The sequence below is a fragment of the Danio rerio genome, chromosome 4 (genome assembly GCF_052040795.2).
Source record: "Danio rerio strain M-AB ecotype USA chromosome 4, GRCz13ab, whole genome shotgun sequence".
NCBI lineage: Eukaryota > Metazoa > Chordata > Actinopteri > Cypriniformes > Danionidae > Danio > Danio rerio.
The window spans coordinates 48,052,501-48,068,694 of record NC_141024.2 but is presented as its reverse complement, the minus strand read 5'-3'; the positions used below and the strand labels follow the sequence as shown (position 1 = coordinate 48,068,694).

General features: G+C 38.3%; 1 protein-coding gene and 27 non-coding genes across 28 annotated transcripts in view; all 28 read left to right on the top strand.

The window, feature by feature from the left end:
- LOC141381647 (uncharacterized) overlaps nt 1-16,194 on the top strand; it is a 751,802-nt gene that overhangs the window by 377,024 nt on the left and 358,584 nt on the right. The window lies entirely within an intron of this gene.
- Nucleotides 5,730-5,848, top strand: LOC137491988 (5S ribosomal RNA). Its single transcript, XR_015486128.1, has one exon. It is a non-coding gene; the product is annotated as a 5S ribosomal RNA (ribosomal RNA).
- Nucleotides 5,907-6,025, top strand: LOC137491987 (5S ribosomal RNA). Its single transcript, XR_015489135.1, has one exon. It is a non-coding gene; the product is annotated as a 5S ribosomal RNA (ribosomal RNA).
- On the top strand, nt 6,084-6,202 carry LOC137491986 (5S ribosomal RNA). Its single transcript, XR_015486127.1, has one exon. It is a non-coding gene; the product is annotated as a 5S ribosomal RNA (ribosomal RNA).
- LOC137491985 (5S ribosomal RNA) lies at nt 6,261-6,379 on the top strand. Its single transcript, XR_015486126.1, has one exon. It is a non-coding gene; the product is annotated as a 5S ribosomal RNA (ribosomal RNA).
- On the top strand, nt 12,262-12,380 carry LOC137493861 (5S ribosomal RNA). Its single transcript, XR_015944068.1, has one exon. It is a non-coding gene; the product is annotated as a 5S ribosomal RNA (ribosomal RNA).
- LOC137493791 (5S ribosomal RNA) lies at nt 12,439-12,557 on the top strand. Its single transcript, XR_015944393.1, has one exon. It is a non-coding gene; the product is annotated as a 5S ribosomal RNA (ribosomal RNA).
- LOC137491981 (5S ribosomal RNA) lies at nt 12,616-12,734 on the top strand. The gene has a single exon (XR_015486123.1). It is a non-coding gene; the product is annotated as a 5S ribosomal RNA (ribosomal RNA).
- LOC137491980 (5S ribosomal RNA) lies at nt 12,793-12,911 on the top strand. Its single transcript, XR_015486122.1, has one exon. It is a non-coding gene; the product is annotated as a 5S ribosomal RNA (ribosomal RNA).
- Nucleotides 12,970-13,088, top strand: LOC137493790 (5S ribosomal RNA). Its single transcript, XR_015944067.1, has one exon. It is a non-coding gene; the product is annotated as a 5S ribosomal RNA (ribosomal RNA).
- LOC137492339 (5S ribosomal RNA) lies at nt 13,147-13,265 on the top strand. Its single transcript, XR_015944539.1, has one exon. It is a non-coding gene; the product is annotated as a 5S ribosomal RNA (ribosomal RNA).
- On the top strand, nt 13,324-13,442 carry LOC137491976 (5S ribosomal RNA). The gene has a single exon (XR_015486120.1). It is a non-coding gene; the product is annotated as a 5S ribosomal RNA (ribosomal RNA).
- LOC137493766 (5S ribosomal RNA) lies at nt 13,501-13,619 on the top strand. The gene has a single exon (XR_015489454.1). It is a non-coding gene; the product is annotated as a 5S ribosomal RNA (ribosomal RNA).
- LOC148682122 (5S ribosomal RNA) lies at nt 13,678-13,796 on the top strand. The gene has a single exon (XR_015944358.1). It is a non-coding gene; the product is annotated as a 5S ribosomal RNA (ribosomal RNA).
- On the top strand, nt 13,855-13,973 carry LOC137494044 (5S ribosomal RNA). The gene has a single exon (XR_015486119.1). It is a non-coding gene; the product is annotated as a 5S ribosomal RNA (ribosomal RNA).
- LOC148682121 (5S ribosomal RNA) lies at nt 14,032-14,150 on the top strand. The gene has a single exon (XR_015944066.1). It is a non-coding gene; the product is annotated as a 5S ribosomal RNA (ribosomal RNA).
- On the top strand, nt 14,209-14,327 carry LOC148682120 (5S ribosomal RNA). The gene has a single exon (XR_015944455.1). It is a non-coding gene; the product is annotated as a 5S ribosomal RNA (ribosomal RNA).
- On the top strand, nt 14,386-14,504 carry LOC137492115 (5S ribosomal RNA). Its single transcript, XR_015486117.1, has one exon. It is a non-coding gene; the product is annotated as a 5S ribosomal RNA (ribosomal RNA).
- LOC148682119 (5S ribosomal RNA) lies at nt 14,563-14,681 on the top strand. Its single transcript, XR_015944538.1, has one exon. It is a non-coding gene; the product is annotated as a 5S ribosomal RNA (ribosomal RNA).
- LOC137489514 (5S ribosomal RNA) lies at nt 14,740-14,858 on the top strand. The gene has a single exon (XR_015489603.1). It is a non-coding gene; the product is annotated as a 5S ribosomal RNA (ribosomal RNA).
- On the top strand, nt 14,917-15,035 carry LOC137492119 (5S ribosomal RNA). The gene has a single exon (XR_015486116.1). It is a non-coding gene; the product is annotated as a 5S ribosomal RNA (ribosomal RNA).
- Nucleotides 15,094-15,212, top strand: LOC148682118 (5S ribosomal RNA). The gene has a single exon (XR_015944520.1). It is a non-coding gene; the product is annotated as a 5S ribosomal RNA (ribosomal RNA).
- LOC148682117 (5S ribosomal RNA) lies at nt 15,271-15,389 on the top strand. Its single transcript, XR_015944065.1, has one exon. It is a non-coding gene; the product is annotated as a 5S ribosomal RNA (ribosomal RNA).
- On the top strand, nt 15,448-15,566 carry LOC137492121 (5S ribosomal RNA). The gene has a single exon (XR_015486114.1). It is a non-coding gene; the product is annotated as a 5S ribosomal RNA (ribosomal RNA).
- LOC148682116 (5S ribosomal RNA) lies at nt 15,625-15,743 on the top strand. The gene has a single exon (XR_015944375.1). It is a non-coding gene; the product is annotated as a 5S ribosomal RNA (ribosomal RNA).
- On the top strand, nt 15,802-15,920 carry LOC148682115 (5S ribosomal RNA). Its single transcript, XR_015944418.1, has one exon. It is a non-coding gene; the product is annotated as a 5S ribosomal RNA (ribosomal RNA).
- On the top strand, nt 15,979-16,097 carry LOC137492122 (5S ribosomal RNA). Its single transcript, XR_015486112.1, has one exon. It is a non-coding gene; the product is annotated as a 5S ribosomal RNA (ribosomal RNA).
- Nucleotides 16,156-16,194, top strand: part of LOC137492123 (5S ribosomal RNA) — a 119-nt gene continuing 80 nt past the window's right edge. The window contains exon 1 of the ribosomal RNA XR_015486111.1: nt 16,156-16,194. This exon is cut by the window's right edge and continues 80 nt beyond it. This is a non-coding gene — a ribosomal RNA (5S ribosomal RNA).

The window sequence follows — 16,194 nt, the reverse complement described above, 5'->3', positions numbered from 1 at the left end:
CTTTCGCTTACGGCCATACCACCCTGTGCATGTGTGATAGTGGTACATTCCAGGAAGTGTTTGGCTGCAGTTGGTGAGAGAGGCTCACCAGATTTTCTTTGTTTATTTTTGTTTTTGTCTTAAATACATTTTTGTTAAACTTTTTTTGTTTGTTTAGTTTGTCCTCCCAGCAGCGTGAGCTGTTCGGGAGGAGTGTTTTTTATTTAGTTTTTTTTTGCAATGGACGGATCTACGGTGACAGACCTGGCAATGGCGGACGGAGTTGAGAAGGCAAATGACAATGGACTGGACAGACGACAACGAGAAACAAACCAATCGGAGAAGGAAGCAAGGAAAAGGATTTATCTAAAAGAAGCAACTGTAACAGTGGACATAGGTTAAGCAACAGAGGTGAGAGCAATGGATGTAATTAAAGCAGTGACGGAGAGGATTGGGGATGGAAAGATTTTGGCTGTAAGACCAAAACACAACAAGGAATATGAAGTAACACTTGAAAGAGAGGAAGATGCTGATGAGTTAACGGACGAATTGACTATTAAAGGGATAAACTGTGCAGTTAAGAGGCTACAAAACCGTGATTATGTTGTCTCCTTCATGCATCTGCCTGTCTATGTTGCTGATAAAGATATTTTAGACAAATTGGATCATTGGGGAGTTTGTCCCATTTCAAAAATTAAAAGAAGGTTTTATCCGGGCACAAATATTGAAGATGGGACGAGGTTTGTGAAAACCAGATTCCCCAAAGAAGTGGCGTCCCTCCCGTACAGCACAAGAATAGAGACAGCAGAAGGTCCACAATACTTTAGGGTGATGCACAGTCATCAGGTGAAAACGTGCAGGCTGTGCATGAGCCCAGATCATGTGGTAAAAGACTGTCCTGATTTTAGGTGCTATAAGTGCGAGGAAAGGGGGCACTTTGCAAAGTTTTGCACTGCTGTGAAGTGCCCGGATTGTAATAAGGTTTTAAATAAATGTGAATGTTGGATGGGGGAAGAGGAGGAGGAGGTAGAGCAGCAGGTAGGCAGGCAGATGTATGAAGGAGACAATATCCAGTCAGAGGACAAAACAACAACACAAGAAAAAAGAACAAAATCTGAAAGTGAAAAACTACAAGAGAATGAGACTAATGGAATAGACAGAGTCACGGAACAGGAAGGGACAACATGGACACAAATGGATATGACTGACAGTTTAAAGAGTGTTTTGGAAGCAGCAGAATTGAGCGATTCGAATAATAAAGACTTAAATCAAGGACAACAGGAAGACACATTTTGGACACAAATGGACATGACAGACAGTTTTCAAAAGGCATTGGACACAGAGGAGACAAAAGGCCAAAGTATTGACGAGCAAGCCGATTTAGAGGGACATTTACAAAAGGATGGAAACAAAGAGACACAGGGGAAATCAGCAAAAAGGAGAAGATCGTTAAAGATAAAACCTAATTTAGAGACTGCAAGAAAAAAACTGCTAAAAGATGAAGAAATTGAATGCGCAAATAAGTATGAGCTGCTAAAGGGCTTGGAAGATATGGACTGAGATGATGATTTTTATGAATGTTTTTATGTCTTTTATGAATGTTTTTATGTTTTTTATGGTTTTAGGAATTGTGTCTTTTAATGCAAGAGGGCTTTTAGACATCAGGAAATTTGAAAAAGTGAAAGAAATGTGTAAACGAGAAGATGTGATTTTACTACAAGAGACAAACTGGAGGGAAGAATGTATGAACGAAATAAGAAAAAGGTGGAGTGGGGAAATGTTATACAATAATGGGGATGGGAGGCTAGGGAGAGGAGTTGCAATTTTATTAAAAGAAAACAGTGGGGTTTTATGTAAAACAATCTATAATGACAAAGAGGGAAAGTGTATGATATGTGAAATGGAGTATGAAAAGAAAAAAGTAATTATGGTGAATGTTCACGCCCCAACAGAGGAGAACAAAAAGAAAGAGTATTTTAATGTACTTAGAGATTATTTAAAGAAACACGAAAGAGTTATTATCATGGGTGATTTTAACACTGTTTTTAGTAAATTAGAAATGGCTGAGGGAATGGTTTTTAAAACGGATAAGGGGAGAAAAGAACAAAAAATATTGATGGAGGAAATGAATTTAATTGATGTGTGGAGAGAAAGGAATGAACAGACAAAAGAGTACTCAAGAAGACAGATAGTGGGGAATTTTTGTTGTCAAACAAGAATAGATTTTATTTTATGCACAAGAAATGTTGAAGGGTTTATAAACAAGATTAAATATGAAGAAACAAGTCTGAGTGACCATAAGCCACTTTTTATGAAGCTAGACTGGAGTAATGTGAAAAGAGGGCCAGGGGTATGGGTTTTAAACACAGCGGTTTTAAAGAATGAAGACTATGTTTTAAGTGTAAAGAAAATTATTCAAAAGGAAAAAGGGAATGAAATCTATAATGAGGACAAAAGAATGTGGTGGGAGAATGTGAAGTATTTAGTTAAAAAGTTTACGATAAAATATTGTAGACAATTACAAAATTGTAAAAAATATAAGGAAAAGGAGCTGAAAGAAAAACTAGAAACCGAATTGAAAAATGAGAATGGAAAAAATATACAAAAGATAAAAGAACTGCAAGAAAGATTGAAAGAAATGGAGGAGGAGAAATTTGAAGGTGCAAGATTAAGAAGCAAAGCAAAATTTACAGTAGAGGGGGAAAAGTGCACTAAATTTTTCTTTGATCTAGAGAAGAGAAGAGGGAAGTCAGAAATGATTAGAGAAATAAGGAGCAAAAATGGGAACATAGTAGAACAACATGAGGAGATTTTGGAAGAAATAAGATCATATTATGAGAAATTGTTTTGCACAGAGGGAATAAAAGAAAAAGAAAAAGGGGAATTACTAAATCTAATAAAATCAAGAGTAGAAGAAGGGGAAAAAAGAGAATGTGACGAGGAGATAAGAGAAGAAGAAATAAAAAGAGCAATTAGTGGATTGAACAAAAAGAAAAGTCCAGGAATAGATGGGTTGGGAAGTGAATTTTATATTGTTTTTAAAGATATTTTATCTAGTATTTTAAAGGAAGTATATGATGAGATTTTTGAGAATGGTGAGATAAATAAAAGAATGGGGATGGGCTTAATGAAGGTGATATACAAAGGAAAGGGGGATAAAGTAGCTTTAAAAAACTATAGACCTATAACAATGCTTAATACTGATTTGAAGATTTTAGCCAAAGTTTTGGCTAATAGACTAAAAGAAGTGATGCCAAGCATAATAAAAACAAACCAAGCATATAGTATAAAAGGACGAGACATTGCGGATACAACCATGAGTATTAAAGATACAATTAGATATATAAATGATAAGCAGAAAGATGGTTTTTTAATTAGTCTGGACTTCGAGAAAGCTTTTGATAGGGTGGAGCATGACTTTTTATTTGGAGTGTTAAAGAGTTTTGGATTTGGGGAAAATTTTATAAAGTGGGTTAAGATTTTATATAGAGGAGCGGTAACAAGGATAAAATGCAATGGGTTTTTAACAGACTGTTTTAAGTTAACAAGGTCAATCAGACAGGGTTGTCCGTTATCTGCACTTTTATATGCTTTAGTTGCAGAACCACTGGGATTAGCTGTGAAGCACGAGGACATAATAAAAGGAATAGAGGTAGAGGGGGGAGTGAATAAAATATTTCAATATGCTGATGATACCACATTAATACTAAAAGATCTGGCAAGTGTAAAGAAAGCAATGGAAACAGTACAGCATTTTTGCAAGGGGTCAGGGGCTAAAATAAATGAAGATAAAACAGTATATTTGAGATTTGGAGAAACTGAGGCTTTATCTGGACATTTTACTTTTAAGGAAATGGATGAAATTAAAATTTTAGGCATTGTAATTGGGAGGGATGAAAAGAAAGCAGAAGTAACCATGTGGGAGGAAATTTTAGGAGGGATTGAACGGAGGCTGAGGTTTTGGAAATTAATGTCTTTAACTTTAAAGGGGAAGGTTTTAATTTCGAATGTTTTAATGGTTTCTAAATTATGGAATATTTTATATGTGTCATCAATGCCACTGTGGATGGAAAAAAGGCTGAAACAATGTTTTTTAGATTTTTTATGGGAAGGGAAACCTCCAAGAATAGCATATGCAACGTTAATTGGAGAAGTGGGCAAAGGGGGTCTAGGTTTAATAGACGTGGAGCAAAGAAAAAACAGTTTAAGAGTAAAAATGGTAAGGAAATATTTGGATGAAGACAATAAGGCAGCATGGAAAAGAACAATGGAATATTTTTTAAGTAAAAGTGGCAATTTTAATTTGGGAGATAATATTTTATGCATGAGGATGAAAAAATTCATGACAGAGGGTCTACCAGATTTTTATAAAGAATTGATTGGAGCATGGGGGAAATTTTTAACTTGTGTACATTTTAACATACAAGGACGCGAGAACATTTTAAATCAGCCTTTATTCTTAAACAGTGGCATTCTTAATCAAGAGAAAGTGGTGTTTTTTAGGAAATGGTGGGAGGTGGGAATAACAAGAGTAAGGGATGTTTTATATGAATTTAAGGAAGGATTTTTACCGGTACAGTATGTTATTGACGTAATGGATGAAGCGAAGGAGGATTTTAACAGACAAGACTTAATAAAGGAATACGACATAATCAAAAATGCCATACCTGCAGAATGGTTAACAAGAATAGAAAATATGGAAGAAAATAAACAAAGTAAAGATGTGATTGTAAGATTTGGAGAGAAATGGTGGAACTTGAAAGATAGTACTGTGAAAATGATTTATGGTTTTTTTAGAGATGGGGTTTTTAAGAAACCGCGTGCAAATGAGTACTGGATACGGATGTTTAAAGATGTAAATGAAGACAACATATGGGCTAATATAAATGGCAAATTAGTACAGTCAAAAGTGGAGAATTTGGAATATTTGATCAGAAATAAAGCAGTTTTTACAGATATAATTTTAAACAAAATAGGGATGGAGGAAAGTGTCACATGTAAAGTATGTCAAGATGCAGATGAAGGATTCTTACACCTGTTTTTATATTGTAATGAGTTGAAAGATTTTAATGAAAAATGCAAAAGCATTATTTTAACTTTGAAAGGAGAAAGAGATGACGAACTTGAGTGGGAAAAGGTGTTGATGTTGGGAGTGAACAAAGAATGTAATAATGAAAAGCTCATAAATTTACTTGTGATGTTAATGAAAAGTGCAATATGGGAGAGAAGAGTTGCTGCAAAAAAGGAAAAAGCTGTATTAGATGTGTGGAATGTATTTAAGAGGAAGGTGGAAAAATATGTTGAATTTGTTTTATTATTTTAAGTTGGAGGACATGCAGGAGGCTTTTTATGATGTTTTTACTCAAGGAGTTTTAAAGATTTTAAATGACACAGGAATGAAAATGCCTTTTTAAAAATGTGATTATACCCTTTAAGGAGTTCTACTTGCAACATTTTATATTTAAAATGTTTTATTGTGAAGATATGATGTAATACGGACCTTTTTAATGTTTTGTCTGAAGTGAAATATGTATAAATATGTGAATTGTATGAATTCTGAACAGTATAAATTAAAAAAAAAAAAAAAAAAAATGGAAATGCCCGATCTCATCTGAACTCGGAAGTAAAGCAGGGTCGGGCCTGGTTAGTACTTGGATGGGAGACCGCCTGGGAATACCAGGTGCTGTAAGCTTTTCGAAGTGCTTCATTTGGCAGCTGATTTAAATAGCCAACGCTTGACAGCCTCTTTCGCTTACGGCCATACCACCCTGGAAATGCCCGATCTCATCTGAACTCGGAAGTAAAGCAGGGTCGGGCCTGGTTAGTACTTGGATGGGAGACCGCCTGGGAATACCAGGTGCTGTAAGCTTTTCGAAGTGCTTCATTTGGCAGCTGATTTAAATAGCCAACGCTTGACAGCCTCTTTCGCTTACGGCCATACCACCCTGGAAATGCCCGATCTCATCTGAACTCAGAAGTAAAGCAGGGTCGGGCCTGGTTAGTACTTGGATGGGAGACCGCCTGGGAATACCAGGTGCTGTAAGCTTTTCGAAGTGCTTCATTTGGCAGCTGATTTAAATAGCCAACGCTTGACAGCCTCTTTCGCTTACGGCCATACCACCCTGGAAATGCCCGATCTCATCTGAACTCGGAAGTAAAGCAGGGTCGGGCCTGGTTAGTACTTGGATGGGAGACCGCCTGGGAATACCAGGTGCTGTAAGCTTTTCGAAGTGCTTCATTTGGCAGCTGATTTAAATAGCCAACGCTTGACAGCCTCTTTCGCTTACGGCCATACCACCCTGGAAATGCCCGATCTCATCTGAACTCGGAAGTAAAGCAGGGTCGGGCCTGGTTAGTACTTGGATGGGAGACCGCCTGGGAATACCAGGTGCTGTAAGCTTTTCGAAGTGCTTCATTTGGCAGCTGATTTAAATAGCCAACGCTTGACAGCCTCTTTCGCTTACGGCCATACCACCCTGGGTACGCTAGAGGGAGTTAGTGTGCAAACAGGAAGTGAAAGGCTGCAGACGGGAGAGAAAGGCTCTCCCTTTCTTTTGTTGTTTTATTTAGTTTTTTTGGGTGTTTAATATAGTTTAAGGAGTTATTATTTTTATTTTTGGAGTTTAAACCACCTGACAGCAGCACATGTGCTAGCTGGAAGGTGGTTATTCACCTTTTTTGCTTGGATTTTTTTGGGACAATGGAAAGCACAAAGGACAAATTCACTGGACTTTCGGGCAAAACAAGAGGAGAAAATAACACAGAGATGGATGGTGAAAAGCAAAGAGGAGACGACACGGGAGTACGAGAGGGAAAACAGATGGGAAACAACACAGCACAAGGAGGAGAAACAAACATGGCTAACATGGAACGACAAGAAAATCAGCAACAGGAAAGACAACATGAAAGGAGAGGAAAGAAGTACTTGAAGGAAGCAACTGTAATACTAAACGTGGACAAAGTAAAAGAGGTGAGAGTTTCAGACATTATTAAGGCGTTAACAGAAAAATGTGGACATGGGAGAATTTTGGCAATAAGACCGAGAAAGGACAAAGAATATGAAATAACTTTAGAAGAGGAAGAAACTTGTGACAAACTGATTGATGGACTAACAATAAATGAAGAGAACTGTGAAGTTAAAATGTTACAAAACAGAGACTATGTTGTCTCCTTTATGCACTTGCCTGTTTATCTGGAGGATAGTGTAATATTAGAAAAATTGGATGGATGGGGTGTTAGCCCCTTATCAAAAATTAAAAGGAGGACATATCCGGGCACTGAGATTGAGGATGGGACAAGGTTCATAAAGACACGGTTTCCCAAGGAGGTGGCTTCGCTTCCATATAGCACGAAGTTTGAAACGGCAGAAGGACCACAATATTTCCGGGTGATGCACAGCCACCAAGTTAAGACTTGTAGGCTGTGTATGAGCCCGGAGCATGTGATGAAGGACTGCCCAGACTTTAGGTGCTTTAAGTGCGAAGAAAGAGGACATTTTGCAAGAAACTGTGATGCAATCAAATGCCCGGAATGCCTCCAAATTTTAGCAAAATGTGAATGTTGGATGGAGGCAGAGGAAGGAGAAGAGAGAAACCAGATAAACAGGCAAGTGCATAAAGTAAACAATGTAGAACAAAATGAAGGAGAAGAACAAGCAGGAGTTTTACAACCAAAAGACTTACTGAAAGAGATACAAAATGGAAAAGGAATTCAAGAGGATAAGAAAATGCATAAGAGGAATAATGAAGATGACATTTTTTGTGAAGAAAGACATGAAGAAGAGAGAGGAAAAATGCAAAATGAAGCAAATGAAAGACTGATATTGGAAGAAAGGGAGAGGCAAACGCTTTTCAAAGAAACTGAAAAAAGAGAAGAAGAGGATAATGAAAACATAGAAATGGAAACAATGGACAACTCTCAGATGTGTGGAGACAATGAGGTGAAGACTGGACAAAGAAATGAAGAAAAAAGTAATGAAATTGGAAGAGAAGAAGAAATTAAAATGGACAGAGAGGAGAGAAGAACAATTCGAAGAAGGACATTAAAGATTAAACCTAATCTAGAAAGTACAAAGAGAAAATTGACTACAAGAATGAAAAACATGAACAGATATGAAGTGTTAAAGGAAATGGAGGGAGATGATGAGTAATAATGATTTTTAGGTTTTTAATTTTATTTTTATTTCTTTTAATGGTTTTAAAATGTGTATCTTTTAATGCAAGAGGTATGATGGAAAAAGGGAAATTTGAGAAAATAAGAGAAAAATGTAAAAATAAGGACATGATAGTATTACAAGAAACAAACTGGAAAGATTATGTAATGGAAGATTTTAAAAAGAAGTGGGAGGGGGATATCTTATATAACAATGGTGATGGCAAATCTGGAATAGGGGTGGCATTTTTAATAAAAAAAGATGTTTTTAATATTAAAAAAATCTTGTATAAAGACAATAATGGAAAGTGTTTAGTGATAGAAGTAAACTATGAAGGACAAGAAATGATTATAGCCAATATACATGCACCAACGGAAGAGAAAGATAAAAAAGAGTTTTTTAAGATTTTAAATAAGGTAATTGAGAGATATAAAAAAATAATAATGGTAGGAGATTTTAATACAGTTTTTAATAAACAAGACATGGCAGATGGAATGGTTTTTAAATCTGACACAGCAAGGAAAGAACTAAAGGAGCTAATAAAAGAAAATAATTTAATAGACATATGGAGGGAAAAAAACAAAGAAAAAAGAGAGTTTTCAAGGAGACAAATAGTTGGAGATTTTATATGTCAAACTAGAATAGATTTTATATTATGTACTAGGAATATTGAGAATTTTATAGAAAACATACAGTATGAAGAGAACAGTTTTAGTGATCATAAGCTCTTGCATTTTAAAGTGAATGTAGATAACATACAAAAAGGACCAGGAACTTGGATTTTAAACACAACCATTTTAAAAAATGAAGATTATGTTCAAAAAGTCAAAGAAATAATAGAGAAAGAAAAAGAAAATAGAATGTATGATGAAGATAAAAGGATATGGTGGGAAAACATAAAATACCAAATAAGAAAATACACAATCAAATATTGCGCAGTACTACAAAGATGTAAAAAGTATACAGAAAATGAAGTTAAAAAATCCTTAGAAAAAGAATTAAACAAAGAAAATAAAGATATTGAAAAAATCAAAGAAATAGAGCAAAAATTAAGAGATTTAGAAGAAGACAAATATAAGGGGGCAATGTTGAGGAGCAGATCTAAATACACAGTAGAAGGGGAAAAATGCACAAAATTCTTTTTTGATTTAGAGAAGCAAAGAGGTAAAGCAGGAATACTAAAGGAAATTAAAGGGAGAAATGGAAAAATTGCGAAAGGAAACATAGAAATACTAGAAGAAATCAAACATTTTTATGAAGATCTTTTTGAAGCAAAAGGTATTGATGAAGAAAAAGAAAGGAAGATTCTAAATTATATAAAAGTAAAATTAGAAAAAGATGACAACAAAGAATGTGACAGAGAAATAGATGAAGAAGAGATTGAAATTGCAATAAATCAACTAAATAAAAAGAAAAGTCCAGGTATAGATGGAATAGGAAATGAATTTTATATTGTTTTTAAAGATATTTTAAAAGGAATACTTAAAGAAGTTTTTAAAGAAATTTTTAAATGTAAAGAGATGAATGAAAGAATGGGGATGGGATTAATGAAGTTAATATATAAAAGAAAAGGAGCAAAAACTGAATTACAAAATTATAGACCAATAACAATGTTGAATACAGATTTAAAGATTTTAGCAAAAGTTTTAGCGAATAGATTAAAGGAAGTGATGCCTAAATTAATTAAATCAAATCAAGCATATGCAATAAGAGGGAGAGATATTGCAGATGTAACAATGAGTATTAAAAGCACAATAGACTATTTACAAGAAAAGAAGATGAATGGTTTTTTAATTAGTGTAGATTTTGAAAAGGCTTTTGACAGAGTAGAACATACTTACTTATTTGATGTGCTCAAAACATTTGGATTTGGAGAGAATTTTATTAATTGGATTAAAATTTTATATAAAGGGGCTTTAACAAAAGTAAAATGTAATGGTTTTTTAACAGATTGTTTTAAAATTACAAGATCGATTAGACAAGGATGTCCTCTTTCAGCGCTATTATATTCCCTAGTCGCAGAACCTTTAGGGTTAGCAATAAAACAAGAAACTAAAATTAAAGGAATAAAAATAGAAGAAGAGGAGGATGAAGGAAAAATATACCAGTATGCTGATGATACAACAATAATAGTGAAGGATAAAAAGAGTGTAAAAGAAGCCATGAAAAAAGTACAGGAGTTTTGTAAGGGAACAGGAAGCAAAATAAATGAAAATAAAACACAATATATGAGGTTTGGTAAAGCAGATATTTTAACAGATTGTTTTCAATTTAGAGAAGTAGAAGAGCTGAAAATTTTAGGAATTTTAATTGGTAAAAATGAAAGAAAAGCAACAGAGAAGATGTGGGATGATCTAATAAGAGGAATAGAATCAAGATTAAATTTTTGGAGGATGAGAGAACTTTGTTTAAAGGGGAAAGCATTAATATTAAATGTTTTAATGACATCAAAGCTATGGTATAAATTATATGTAACAGAAATGCCATGTTGGATAGAAGCGAGATTGAAAAAGTGTGTTCAAGATTTTTTATGGGAGGGGAAACCCCCAAGAATTGCGTACAATACAATAATAGGAGCAACAGAAGAAGGAGGGATAGGATTGATTGATATTAAACAAAGGAAGAATTGTCTTAGAGTCAAAATAGTTAAAAAGCTTTTACAAGAGGAGAACTCAACAGAATGGAAAAAGGTTATGAAATATTTTTTAAACAAAGTTGGCAATTTTAACTTAGGAGAAGACATTCTTTGGTTAAAAACAAAAAACTGGATGACGGAAAAGTTACCAGGGTTTTATCAAGAAATTTTAAGTGCATGGGGGAAATTTTTAGACGGAGTATTTTACCAAGTAAAGGGAAGAGAAAACTTGTTAAATCAACCTTTGTTTTTAAATAAAAGTATTTTAAAAGAAGGGAAGGAACTATTTTTTAAAAAATGGATGAATGTGGGGATTTTAAGAATAAGGGATGTTCTTTATGAATTCAAAAAGGGATTTTTAAATAAGCAATATATAGTAGACTTAATGGAAGAAGCTAAAGAGGAATACAGTGTAAAGGAAATAGAAAATAAACTTGAAACGGTCAAAGGTGCCATACCAAAAGAATGGATTACAAGAATAGAAAATATGGAAGAAGGTGGGAATGAAAAAGTCATACATGTCTATTTAAAAGGAAAGCTTTGTGATTTTAAAGATTGTTTACTGAAAGACTTTTATGTGTATTTTAGAGATAGTGTATTTCAAGAACCTATAGCAAATAACTTTTGGGTACAAAGATTGAATAGTGTGGAAAAGGAAAATATATGGAAAAACATGAGAGGGAAAATAATAGAAACAAGATTGGAATGTTTTGAATATTTTATAAGACACAGGGCAATTTTTACTGAGTGCATTTTAACAAAGATACAGAGAGAACCAAATGCAACATGTAAGGTATGTTTTCAAGAAGATGAAGGAATTTTACACCTGTTTTTATACTGTAAAGAATTAGAATGTTTTTACATGAAATGCCAAAAAATGCTAAAAGATTTATTGAAAGATTGGGATGAAGAACAATTGGAATGGAATACTCTTGTGATGTTCGGATGGAATATGGAAAACAAAAACAAAAAGTTTGTAAATCTTCTTATAATGATGATTAAAAAATGTGTGTGGGAAAGAAGAAATGTAGCAAAGCAGGCAAAAGTTGTTTTAAATGTGTGGAATGTACTAAAACGAAAAATGGAAAGATACATAGAAAGACTGTACTGGTATTTTAAAGGAGAAGACATGTTACCAAGCTTTTATGATGTGTTTAATGATGAAGTGTATAATGTTTTAAGTGGTTTAAAGTGGAAAATGCCCAAAGAGGATGTTATTTTATGAAGAATGTTTATTTTAATGTATTTGTTTTGTGAAATTCCTTGAAGTATTTAAATGTTAATGTAATGTGATTATTTTTTAATAAAAAAAAAAAAAAAAAAAAAAAAAAAAAAAAAAGAAATGCCCGATCTCATCTGAACTCGGAAGTAAAGCAGGGTCGGGCCTGGTTAGTACTTGGATGGGAGACCGCCTGGGAATACCAGGTGCTGTAAGCTTCTCGAAGTGCTTCATTTGGCAGCTGATTTAAATAGCCAACGCTTGACAGACTCTTTCGCTTACGGCCATACCACCCTGGAAATGCCCGATCTCATCTGAACTCGGAAGTAAAGCAGGGTCGGGCCTGGTTAGTACTTGGATGGGAGACCGCCTGGGAATACCAGGTGCTGTAAGCTTTTCAAAGTGCTTCATTTGGCAGCTGATTTAAATAGCCAACGCTTGACAGCCTCTTTCGCTTACGGCCATACCACCCTGGAAATGCCCGATCTCATCTGAACTCGGAAGTAAAGCAGGGTCGGACCTGGTTAGTACTTGGATGGGAGACCGCCTGGGAATACCAGGTGCTGTAAGCTTTTCGAAGTGCTTCATTTGGCAGCTGATTTAAATAGCCAACGCTTGACAGCCTCTTTCGCTTACGGCCATACCACCCTGGAAATGCCCGATCTCATCTGAACTCGGAAGTAAAGCAGGGTCGGGCCTGGTTAGTACTTGGATGGGAGACCGCCTGGGAATACCAGGTGCTGTAAGCTTTTCGAAGTGCTTCATTTGGCAGCTGATTTAAATAGCCAACGCTTGACAGCCTCTTTCGCTTACGGCCATACCACCCTGGAAATGCCCGATCTCATCTGAACTCGGAAGTAAAGCAGGGTCGGGCCTGGTTAGTACTTGGATGGGAGACCGCCTGGGAATACCAGGTGCTGTAAGCTTTTCGAAGTGCTTCATTTGGCAGCTGATTTAAATAGCCAACGCTTGACAGCCTCTTTCGCTTACGGCCATACCACCCTGGAAATGCCCGATCTCATCTGAACTCGGAAGTAAAGCAGGGTCGGGCCTGGTTAGTACTTGGATGGGAGACCGCCTGGGAATACCAGGTGCTGTAAGCTTTTCGAAGTGCTTCATTTGGCAGCTGATTTAAATAGCCAACGCTTGACAGCCTCTTTCGCTTACGGCCATACCACCCTGGAAATGCCCGATCTCATCTGAACTCGGAAGTAAAGCAGGGTCGGGCCTGGTTAGTACTTGGATGGGAGACCGCCTGGGAATACCAGGTGCTGAAAGCTTTTCGAAGTGCTTCATTTGGCAGCTGATTTAAATAGCCAACGCTTGACAGCCTCTTTCGCTTACGGCCATACCACCCTGGAAATGCCCGATCTCATCTGAACTCGGAAGTAAAGCAGGGTCGGGCCTGGTTAGTACTTGGATGGGAGACCGCCTGGGAATACCAGGTGCTGTAAGCTTTTCGAAGTGCTTCATTTGGCAGCTGATTTAAATAGCCAACGCTTGACAGCCTCTTTCGCTTACGGCCATACCACCCTGGAAATGCCCGATCTCATCTGAACTCGGAAGTAAAGCAGGGTCGGGCCTGGTTAGTACTTGGAAGGGAGACCGCCTGGGAATACCAGGTGCTGAAAGCTTTTCGAAGTGCTTCATTTGGCAGCTGATTTAAATAGCCAACGCTTGACAGCCTCTTTCGCTTATGGCCATACCACCCTGGAAATGCCCGATCTCATCTGAACTCGGAAGTAAAGCAGGGTCGGGCCTGGTTAGTACTTGGATGGGAGACCGCCTGGGAATACCAGGTGCTGTAAGCTTTTCGAAGTGCTTCATTTGGCAGCTGATTTAAATAGCCAACGCTTGACAGCCTCTTTCGCTTACGGCCATACCACCCTGGAAATGCCCGATCTCATCTGAACTCGGAAGTAAAGCAGGGTCGGGCCTGGTTAGTACTTGGATGGGAGACCGCCTGGGAATACCAGGTGCTGTAAGCTTTTCGAAGTGCTTCATTTGGCAGCTGATTTAAATAGCCAACGCTTGACAGCCTCTTTCGCTTACGGCCATACCACCCTGGAAATGCCCGATCTCATCTGAACTCGGAAGTAAAGCAGGGTCGGGCCTGGTTAGTACTTGGATGGGAGACCGCCTGGGAATACCAGGTGCTGTAAGCTTTTCGAAGTGCTTCATTTGGCAGCTGATTTAAATAGCCAACGCTTGACAGCCTCTTTCGCTTACGGCCATACCACCCTGGAAATGCCCGATCTCATCTGAACTTGGAAGTAAAGCAGGGTCGGGCCTGGTTAGTACTTGGATGGGAGACCGCCTGGGAATACCAGGTGCTGTAAGCTTTTCGAAGTGCTTCATTTGGCAGCTGATTTAAATAGCCAACGCTTGACAGCCTCTTTCGCTTACGGCCATACCACCCTGGAAATGCCCGATCTCATCTGAACTCGGAAGTAAAGCAGGGTCGGGCCTGGTTAGTACTTGGATGGGAGACCGCCTGGGAATACCAGGTGCTGTAAGCTTTTCGAAGTGCTTCATTTGGCAGCTGATTTAAATAGCCAACGCTTGACAGCCTCTTTCGCTTACGGCCATACCACCCTGGAAATGCCCGATCTCATCTGAACTCGGAAGTAAAGCAGGGTCGGGCCTGGTTAGTACTTGGATGGGAGACCGCCTGGGAATACCAGGTGCTGAAAGCTTTTCGAAGTGCTTCATTTGGCAGCTGATTTAAATAGCCAACGCTTGACAGCCTCTTTCGCTTACGGCCATACCACCCTGGAAATGTCCGATCTCATCTGAACTCGGAAGTAAAGCAGGGTCGGGCCTGGTTAGTACTTGGAAGGGAGACCGCCTGGGAATACCAGGTGCTGAAAGCTTTTCGAAGTGCTTCATTTGGCAGCTGATTTAAATAGCCAACGCTTGACAGCCTCTTTCGCTTACGGCCATACCACCCTGGAAATGCCCGATCTCATCTGAACTCGGAAGTAAAGCAGGGTCGGGCCTGGTTAGTACTTGGATGGGAGACCGCCTGGGAATACCAGGTGCTGTAAGCTTTTCGAAGTGCTTCATTTGGCAGCTGATTTAAATAGCCAACGCTTGACAGCCTCTTTCGCTTACGGCCATACCACCCTGGAAATACCCGATCTCATCTGAACTCGGAAGTAATGCAGGGTCGGGCCTGGTTAGTACTTGAATGGGAGACCGCCTGGGAATACCAGGTGCTGTAAGCTTTTCGAAGTGCTTCATTTGGCAGCTGATTTAAATAGCCAACGCTTGACAGCCTCTTTCGCTTACGGCCATACCACCCTGGAAATGCCCGATCTCATCTGAACTCGGAAGTAAAGCAGGGTCGGGCCTGGTTAGTACTTGGATGGGAGACCGCCTGGGAATACCAGGTGCTGTAAGCTTTTCGAAGTGCTTCATTTGGCAGCTGATTTAAATAGCCAACGCTTGACAGACTCTTTCGCTTACGGCCATACCACCCTGGAAATGCCCGATCTCATCTGAACTCGGAAGTAAAGCAGGGTCGGGCCTGGTTAGTACTTGGATGGGAGACCGCCTGGGAATACCAGGTGCTGTAAGCTTTTCGAAGTGCTTCATTTGGCAGCTGATTTAAATAGCCAACGCTTGACAGCCTCTTTCGCTTACGGCCATACCACCCTGGAACTGCCCGATCTCATCTGAACTCGGAAGTAAAGCAGGGTCGGGCCTGGTTAGTACTTGGATGGGAGACCGCCTGGGAATACCAGGTGCTGTAAGCTTTTCGAAGTGCTTCATTTGGCAGCTGATTTAAAAAGCCAACGCTTGACAGCCTCTTTCGCTTACGGCCATACCACCCTGGAAATGCCCGATCTCATCTGAACTCGGAAGTAAAGCAGGGACGGGCCTGGTTAGTACTTGAATGGGAGACCGCCTGGGAATACCAGGTGCTGTAAGCTTTTCGAAGTGCTTCATTTGGCAGCTGATTTAAATAGCCAACGCTTGACAGCCTCTTTCGCTTACGGCCATACCACCCTGGAAATGCCCGATCTCATCTGAACTCGGAAGTAAAGCAGGGTCGGGCCTGGTTAGTACTTGGATGGGAGACCGCCTGGGAATACCAGGTGCTGTAAGCTTTTCGAAGTGCTTCATTTGGCAGCTGATTTAAATAGCCAACGCTTGACAGCCTCTTTCGCTTACGGCCATACCACCCTGGAAATGCCCGATCTCATC